Below are 8,026 nucleotides of genomic sequence, written 5' to 3'. Positions count from 1 at the left end.
TACCGCTTGCCGCAGCTAGGGATAGTCTGCACACAGCAACAAAGACGCAGTGCAGCCAAAAAAATTTCTAATAAATAAAAATTTAAGCAGTAAAAGAACATATATTAATAGATAGAGACAAAAACAGTAACTTTATTGGCCAGAGCTGGAGACAGACATGCCTCAAGACAGATCTTAGAGGGATGCTCAGCAGGTCTGCTCCCCTTCTTCCTGGCCATCAGCCTTCTATACATTCCAGTCTTGTTCCCTGTTGGGCGTGGCCATGTGACCTAGTTCTAGCCAGTGGACTGTGGGCAGAACTGCTGTGCACCACTTGCAGGCAAGACTCATAACCTGCCACGTGTAATTCTCTATTCCCCCACTCTTCTTTATCTGCTGGTAGAATGTCCCAACAGGATTTTTTTTTTTAACCTCAGCACTATTGGCATTTGTAGCCAGACAATTCTTTGCCATGGAGCCTTCCCATGCATTTCTGATCTCTACCCATGAGATATCAATAGCATCTCCTCTTGCCAACGTGGCAACCAAAATGTCTCCAGACAATTTCAAAGGTCCTCTGAAGGGCAGAATCAGCCCCTGTTGAGAACTGCTGCTCTACAAGGTGCCAAAGACACACAGTGGAAGAAACAGGGATCCTGAATGACCGCATGGAGCAGAGCACCCATTTCACATTTGTCAGTAACATGAGCAAGAAACTTTTACTGCATAAAGCCACTCAATTTAGGAGCTGTTGACTCAAAAGTAGCTTCCTCTGACTAATATACTGCTGCTAAAGACTCCCCATAAGTAGACAGGCTTATCCACCCAGATGGAGTACTCGGACCAGGGACCACCCCTGCCTACATGGCTTGGGCCCAAGAAGAACAGCAGTAAGTCACTTCCTATGGGTAGACAGCGCACAAGATAAAGAAAATGACAGAGCTGAGTTCTACATGCTTAGAACTTCTGCCCGAATTCACCATAAAGTCACTTCTCATCCATAAAAGCAGAAAAATCTGAAATGTGCTTGAAAGAAAAGCTTTCTCCTTGGAAACTCCCTACTCGTGAAACCAAGAGGCTCTGCACAGGGAATCTCCAGAGCCCACCGGTCTTTTTCTAACCCTAGAAGTTCTGCTCAGTAAAAAAGATAGCCTGTATGCTGCTCAGTATGGCCTGAGTTCTAATTTTCCCTCTAAATGCTTTATCTTACTTTGTTATTGAAGTCGAGGCTCAGACTTTGGCCACAGTCAGGGTTGGCCTCACCTTGTGACCACGGTCCAGGTGTAACCCAGCAAGCACAGGACTTGTTCTGTGACAAAAACCAAGAATGGACCAGAAAAGAGTAAAACCTACACCCTTGATCTGAATTAACTGGTGAATTTTGTCAAGAGCTCCCATCACACAATTCATTTCCTTTCTCCATTGTCCTTTATATATCCGTTTACTAAACAGCCCAGTGATATACTGCCTGCTTCACATAAAGCTGTCAAAGGAATGCTGTGAGTGACCTTAGTCCAGGAGAGGCAGATCAGTGGAAGGCAAATAACTGGCTGGAAGTCAAAAAACACAGATTTGTGTCCAGATCTGATCTGTCACTAACTGATTGTTCCAAACTGGACCTCTTCTCAAGACCTCTGTTTCCTCAACATAGGAAGAACACTCGGTTGAGCATCTCATAATTTTACTATTAACTGCTCTGGGAAACATTAAATTGAGATCCTGTTTATATCTCTATTGTTAATAGTAACTATGTGCCTTTTCCTCCCCCATCTCCTGCATGCCCAGCTCAAGCCTTGGATGCTGTTGTACTCAACAAAAGTTGCAATAGTCTCTCACAGGTCTTCATTCTTCCAGACCCTCCCCAAACCCCAATCTATTTTAGGGTGAAAGAGACTGAATTAGATACAGTCCTAGGCCCCTTTGAGTTATGCTATCCTTGAATTCTAGGATCCTAAGTCAAGGCTATGGTTTTTCCAGTGGTCATGTATGGATGTGAGAGTTGGACTGTGAAGAAGGCTGATGGCCGAAGAATTGATGCTTTTGAACTGTGGTGTTGGAGAAGACTCTTGAGAGTCCCTTGGACTGCAAGGAGATCCAACCAGTCCATTCTAAAGGAGATCAATCCTGGGGGTTCATTGGAAGGACTGATGATAAAGCTGAAACTCCAATACTTTGGCCACCTCATGCGACGGGTTGACTCACTGGAAAAGACTCTGATGGTGGGAGGAATTGGGGGTGGAAGGAGAAGGGGATGACAGAGGATGAGATGGCTGGATGGCATCACTGACTCGATGGACATGAGTTTGAGTGAACTCCGGGAGTTGGTGATGGACAGGGAGGCCTGGTGTGCAGTGATTCATGGGGTCGCAAAGAGTCAGACACAACTGAGCGACTGAACTGAACTAAACTGTAGGTGCTAGTACAGTAAGTCCCCCATGTATGAACGAGTTCCATTCTGAAAGTCCGTTTTTAAGTCCAATAAAGTTAGCCTAGGTATCCAACTAACACAATCGGCTATATAGTGCTATACTGTAATAGGTTTATAATACTTTTCACACAAATAATACATAAAAAACAAACACAAAAAATAAAGAAAACAGTTTTAATACTACAGTGCAGTCCCTTGAAAAGTACAGTAGAACACTACAACAGCTGGCTTACAGGACCTGGCATCAAGTGAACGGGCAAGAAGAGTTACTGAGTGGAGGATGGAGAGAGGGTGGAAGATGGCAGAGATGAAAGACTGTCAGCAATAGGAGACGGAGGACAAGCTGCAATTTCACTCATGCCCGACACTGATGGCTCAGGTTCTGGTTCCGTGATGCACTGAATTCCATTTATCCTCTTGAACAAATGAACCAGTGATGTCTGACTGCGTGCATGCTAAGTCACTTCAGTCATGTCCAACTCTGAGACCATATGGACTGTAGCCCACCAGGCTCCTCTGTCCATGGGATTCTCAGGCAAGAAGACTGGAGTGGTTGCCATGCCCTCCTCCAGGGGATCTTCCTGACCCAGGGATGGAACCCATGTCTCTATGTCTCCTGCACTGGCAGGCGGGTTCTTTACCAATAGTGCCACCTGGGAAGCCCAATGTTTGGGTGGTAACTCTTTTGCTCTTGTCATAGATGACACGGTAGCACTGCACTGCATTCTGGATGGCTGCTGTGACCTTCGTGTGCCATTCTACGTTTGAGTCCTTTGCCTCAAAAGCGAATAGTGCCTCCTCAGATAAAGAAAATCCCCTTGGCAGTTCCAGAATCTTTTTGATTCTCTTGTCTCTCTTTGTCCTTTCTCTGGGCCTCCAGTTCCATCAGGTCTTCACTAGTAATCTCCTTGTAATGCACAGCACGGCGTTCAGTGAAGCCATGCTCTCACAGATCTAGCTTGAAATAAAGATACTCTACTACTGTACTCTGTACAGTACTCTATGGCAAATTACACAAAACCACCCATGGAGGGTGCACACACTTGACAACATGCGCAAGACATGTGAAACAACTTGTGACTGGACACACGTTCGCATCTTTGAAAGTTCACAATTTGAAGTTTTGTATGTAGGGGACTTGTGATTTTTATCGTTAATATTTCAGATCATAGTCTAAATACTTGGGAGCCTAGAATTCTAAAGGGCTAGGAGTCTTAAATTCTAAAGTATTAAGAGTCTAGAATTCTAAGTATAACTTGAATTTCTCCAGGAAATAAATTCCAAAAGTGGAATATGCTAGTATTGCAAACCCATTACATGGCATCTCCAACTCAATGGACATGAGTTTGAGCACGCTCCAGGAGTTGGTGATGGACAGGGAAACCTGGCGTGCTGCAGCCATGCGGTCGCAAAGAGTCACACTTAACTGAGCAACTGAACTGAAATGAATAACTCAAATATTCATGGCTTCTGCCCCTATAGGCATATTTCTCACAGGTAGCTCACATGGCCTTCTCATGAAACATTTGGTCAGTTAGAAGGCAGCACCTTCTGGGCCTTTCACTGGGTCATTTAGCAAATGGAAATACAAAGGACAATGAAGGAAGGAAATGGATTGCCCTTTTCTACCCTCCTGCCAAGTCGACATACACCAGTTAGTGATACATGTTCAGCCTCATCTAAACCTCAGAGGTAGGTGGAGGCCTGGATGCAATATACTTATCATTAATATTGAAGTCCTCCATATTTCAGATTTTAAAATTCCAAGTTTCTCACAATTTATAGTCTGAAGATTCTTAGATGTTAATAGTGTAGGCAGAAAAAAATTTTTTTAGATTCTGAAATATTATGATTCTAGGAGAGTGGAAGATGCTAAGGTATCTCCCACTCCCTTTGGGAGGCTCTGGGATGAAGGAGGCAAGGAGGCCTGAGCCAGTTTAGAGTAAGGCTTTAGGAGGCAGTAACAGGCCTCAGGGGTGAATACGATTGTCTAGATAGAGTGTTATAGGCACAGGGCAGAAGGAAGGACAATCAAGTGTCCATGGTAGTCACACCCTAGTGGGCTTCCCAGAACCCTGGCAAGCAATGAGAACCACTTTAACAGCTTCCAACCAAGTGTGTTATTTATTTTATGAAAGTGAAATTTGCTCAGTCATCTCCAACTCTTTGTGACCCCATGGACTGTAATCCATGGAATTCTCCAGGCCAGGATACTGGAGTGAGTGACCTTTCCCTTCTCCAAGGGATCTTCCCAAGTCAGGGATCAAACCCAGGTCTCCCGCATTGCAGGTGAATTCTTTACCAGCTGAGCCACAAGGAAAGCCTTATTTATTTTATAAGTAACTGTAAACAGCAAAATAAAACCAAGAATTTGCATCCATGAGCAGACCCCAGAGTTATTCAAGCTGCTTGCAGCTGTACATTGAGGGGTTCTCCTCCCACGGTTGAAGGTAGACCCCCAGCCTCCTGCAGATCTGGTCTCCCAGGGTTTGGAGTTTTGGAGCTTTGACCCTTCCCAACTTGGCTGCTGAAGCTGAAGCTCCAATACTTTGGCTACCTGATGAGAGGAGCCAACTCGTTGAAAAAGACCTGGACCTGAGAAAGACTGAGGGCAGGAGAAGGGGGCAACACAGGAGGAGATGGTTGGATGGCATCACTACTCAATGGACACGAGTTTGCGCAAACTCAGGAGGCGGTGAAGGACCAGGGAGGCTGGCGTGCCGCAGCCTATGGGGCGGCAAGGGGTGAGACACAACTGAGCCACTGAACAACAACGTGGCTGCTCTGACTCTGACTCTGGAAAGTGAGAGTGAAAGCCGCTCAGTCGTGTCCGGCTCGTTGATACCCCAGGGACTATACGGCTGAGACACAAGGAATTTTAAACTTGGAGTTTTAAACCGTTAAACTCAGTACTTCAGGTTTTAAAATTCCAAGTTTCTCACAATTTACAGTCTGAATATTCTTGGATGTTAATAGTGTGGACCTAACAGAAGCAGAAGATATTAAGAAGAGGTGTCAAGAATACACAGAAAACTGTACAAAAAAGAGCTTCATGACCCAGATAATCACGATGGCGTGACCACTCACCTACCCTTATGGCAGAAAGTGAAGAGGAACTCAAAAGCCTCTTGATGAAAGTGAAAGAGCAGAGTGAAAAGGTTGGCTTGAAGCTCAACATTCAGAAAACAAAGATCATGGCATCTGGTCCCATCACTTCATGGGAAATAGATGGGGAAACAGTGGAAACAGTGTCAGACTTTATTTTTGGGAGCTCCAAAATCACTGCAGATGCTGATTGCAGCCATGAAATTAAAAGATGCTTACTCCTTAGAAGGAAAGTTATGACCAACCTTGATAGTATATTAAAAAGCAGAGACATTACTTTGCCAACCAAGGTCCGTCTAGTCAAGGCAATGGTTTTTCCCGTGGTCATGTATGGATGTGAGAGTTGGACTGTGAAGAAGGCTGATCGCCGAAGAATCGATGCTTTTGAACTGTGGTGTTAGAGAAGACTCTTGAGAGTCCCTTATACTGCAAGGAGATCCAACTATTCCATTCTAAAGGAGATCAATCCTGGGTGTTCATCGGAAGGACTGATGCTAAAGCTGAAACTCCAATACTTTGGCCACCTCATGCGACGAGTTGACTCACTGGAAAAGACTCTGATGCTGGGAAAGGTTGGGGGCGGGAGGAGAAGGAGACGACAGAGAATGAGATGGCTGGATGGCATCACTGACTCTGTGGACATGAGTTTGAGTGTACTCCGGGAGTTGGTGATGGACAGGGAGGCCTGGCGTGCTGTGATTCATGGGGTCACAGAGAGTCGGACACGACTGAGCGACTGAACTGAACTGAACTGAACTGAGTCATAGGGGAGTGGAAAGTATTTAAAGCATGTCTGAATAAAGTGGAAGAATCTGCGGATTTGGTGAAAGCAGAGCGACATCTAACTGGATAACAAGAGCGAGGTCAGTGAGACAAGAGAGATGGTACGGGCCTTTCAACCCCAGAGAGATGCCCAGGCTTTGATGGCTGGTTCCACCCTTTACTGACCAGATGAACATAAACAGATGACATTATTAACCGCATTGTCTTCTCTGCAAAATGGGGGTGGTTGTGAGGATTCAATGAGTTAATACAGATATATTACTTAGAACAGTATCTGGAACTTCATAAGAATTCAGAAAATATTAACTTTGGTAGTAGTAATAGTAACAGGAGAAAGAGTAGTGCTGGGAGTTGTAGCATCATTGCCTGGGGTATGAGGAAAACAGAAGGTCTTACCACGTGTGTGTGCTCAGTCTCTCAGGCGTGTCTGACTCTTTGCAACCCTATGGATTATAGCCCACTAGACTTCTCTGGTCATGGGATCCTCCAGGCAAAATTACTGGAGTAAGTTGCCATTTCCTCCTCCAGGGGAACTTCCCAAGCCAGGAATTGAACCTGAGTTCCCTGCCTTGCCAGGTGGATTTATCACTGACCCACCTGGGAAACTGAAGTTCTTGCTGGCCAGGGTGGAATAGGGTAGACTTCTAGTGGAAAATGGAGCTTCCTCACCCCTTCCAAAGTGCCCTGAGAGGACAAACCTCAAGTGCATTCCTGAGTCACAGAGTAGGGTAGAGCTGGCACTTGCTGACAAGCGCTCAAGCTGTCATGTGACATGGTCTGTTGGGGATGTAGTTCCTTACCAGTTCCAGTCCTGAGCCCCTGAGCCTCTCTCTCTGTTTCTCTTTTTCTCTCTGTCTCCCTCAACCAGTCCTTCAGTCACGTTCAGCTCTTTGTGACCCCATGGACTGTAGTCAACCAGGCTCCTCTGTGCATGGAATTCTCCAGGCAAGAATACTCGTGCGGGTAGCCATTCCCTTCTACAGGGGATTTGCCCAATCCAGGGATCGAACTCAGGTGTCCTGCCTAGAAGGCAGATTCATTACCATCTGAGCCACCAGGGAAGCCTTTCTCTCCATTAACTCTCCTTTTCCTTACATTTTTCTTTCACTTGGTTCTCTACCTCTCTCTTCTATCTGAGAAAGATGACTAACAGCATAGTGAACTTCAAAGAACCCCAGATGTGAAATCAGAAGGCCTGTGTTCCAGTCCCAACCTTGCCTGTAATTTCTGATGGCTCTTGGGCAAGTCCCTTCTGTTCTCTGAACCTAACGTCTGCTTCTCAACAGAGAAAACACTAAGCTGTGTGTCTCCCTAAAGTCCTTTCATTCTGAAAGTCTATGCATCTCTGCCGCGGTGTTCTCTGTAGGAAACTCCTCTGCACCCACAGAATCACACAAGAGAACTTGGTTTCATTCTTCATTCAGCCAGTGTTTATTGAGCATAGATAATATGTCAGACTTTATATCAGGTACTGGGGATCATGGGGTGACCAAACCAAAGTCCCTGCACTTAAGGAGTTCACATTTGAGAAAGTTTAGAGGAAGATCAGATGATAAACTCTTTACTTTGCAATTAATCATGAACCACTTAAGAGGGGAGAAAATTGATATGTGCTAAATACCTCCGGTAGGCCAGGCCATGTGCCAGACACCTCAGTCTAGGTAACTGCAATTGATCCTCCCAATAACTTTATGAAATAATTATGAATGTGTTAGTCACTCAGTTATGTCC

Source organism: Moschus berezovskii, chromosome 4 (assembly GCF_049115385.1).
Source record: "Moschus berezovskii isolate FMDL1 chromosome 4, NW_MosBer_1.0, whole genome shotgun sequence".
NCBI classification, from domain to species: domain Eukaryota; kingdom Metazoa; phylum Chordata; class Mammalia; order Artiodactyla; family Moschidae; genus Moschus; species Moschus berezovskii.
The sequence above is the reverse complement of the archived record's forward strand: the minus strand, read 5'-3'. Positions refer to the sequence as shown.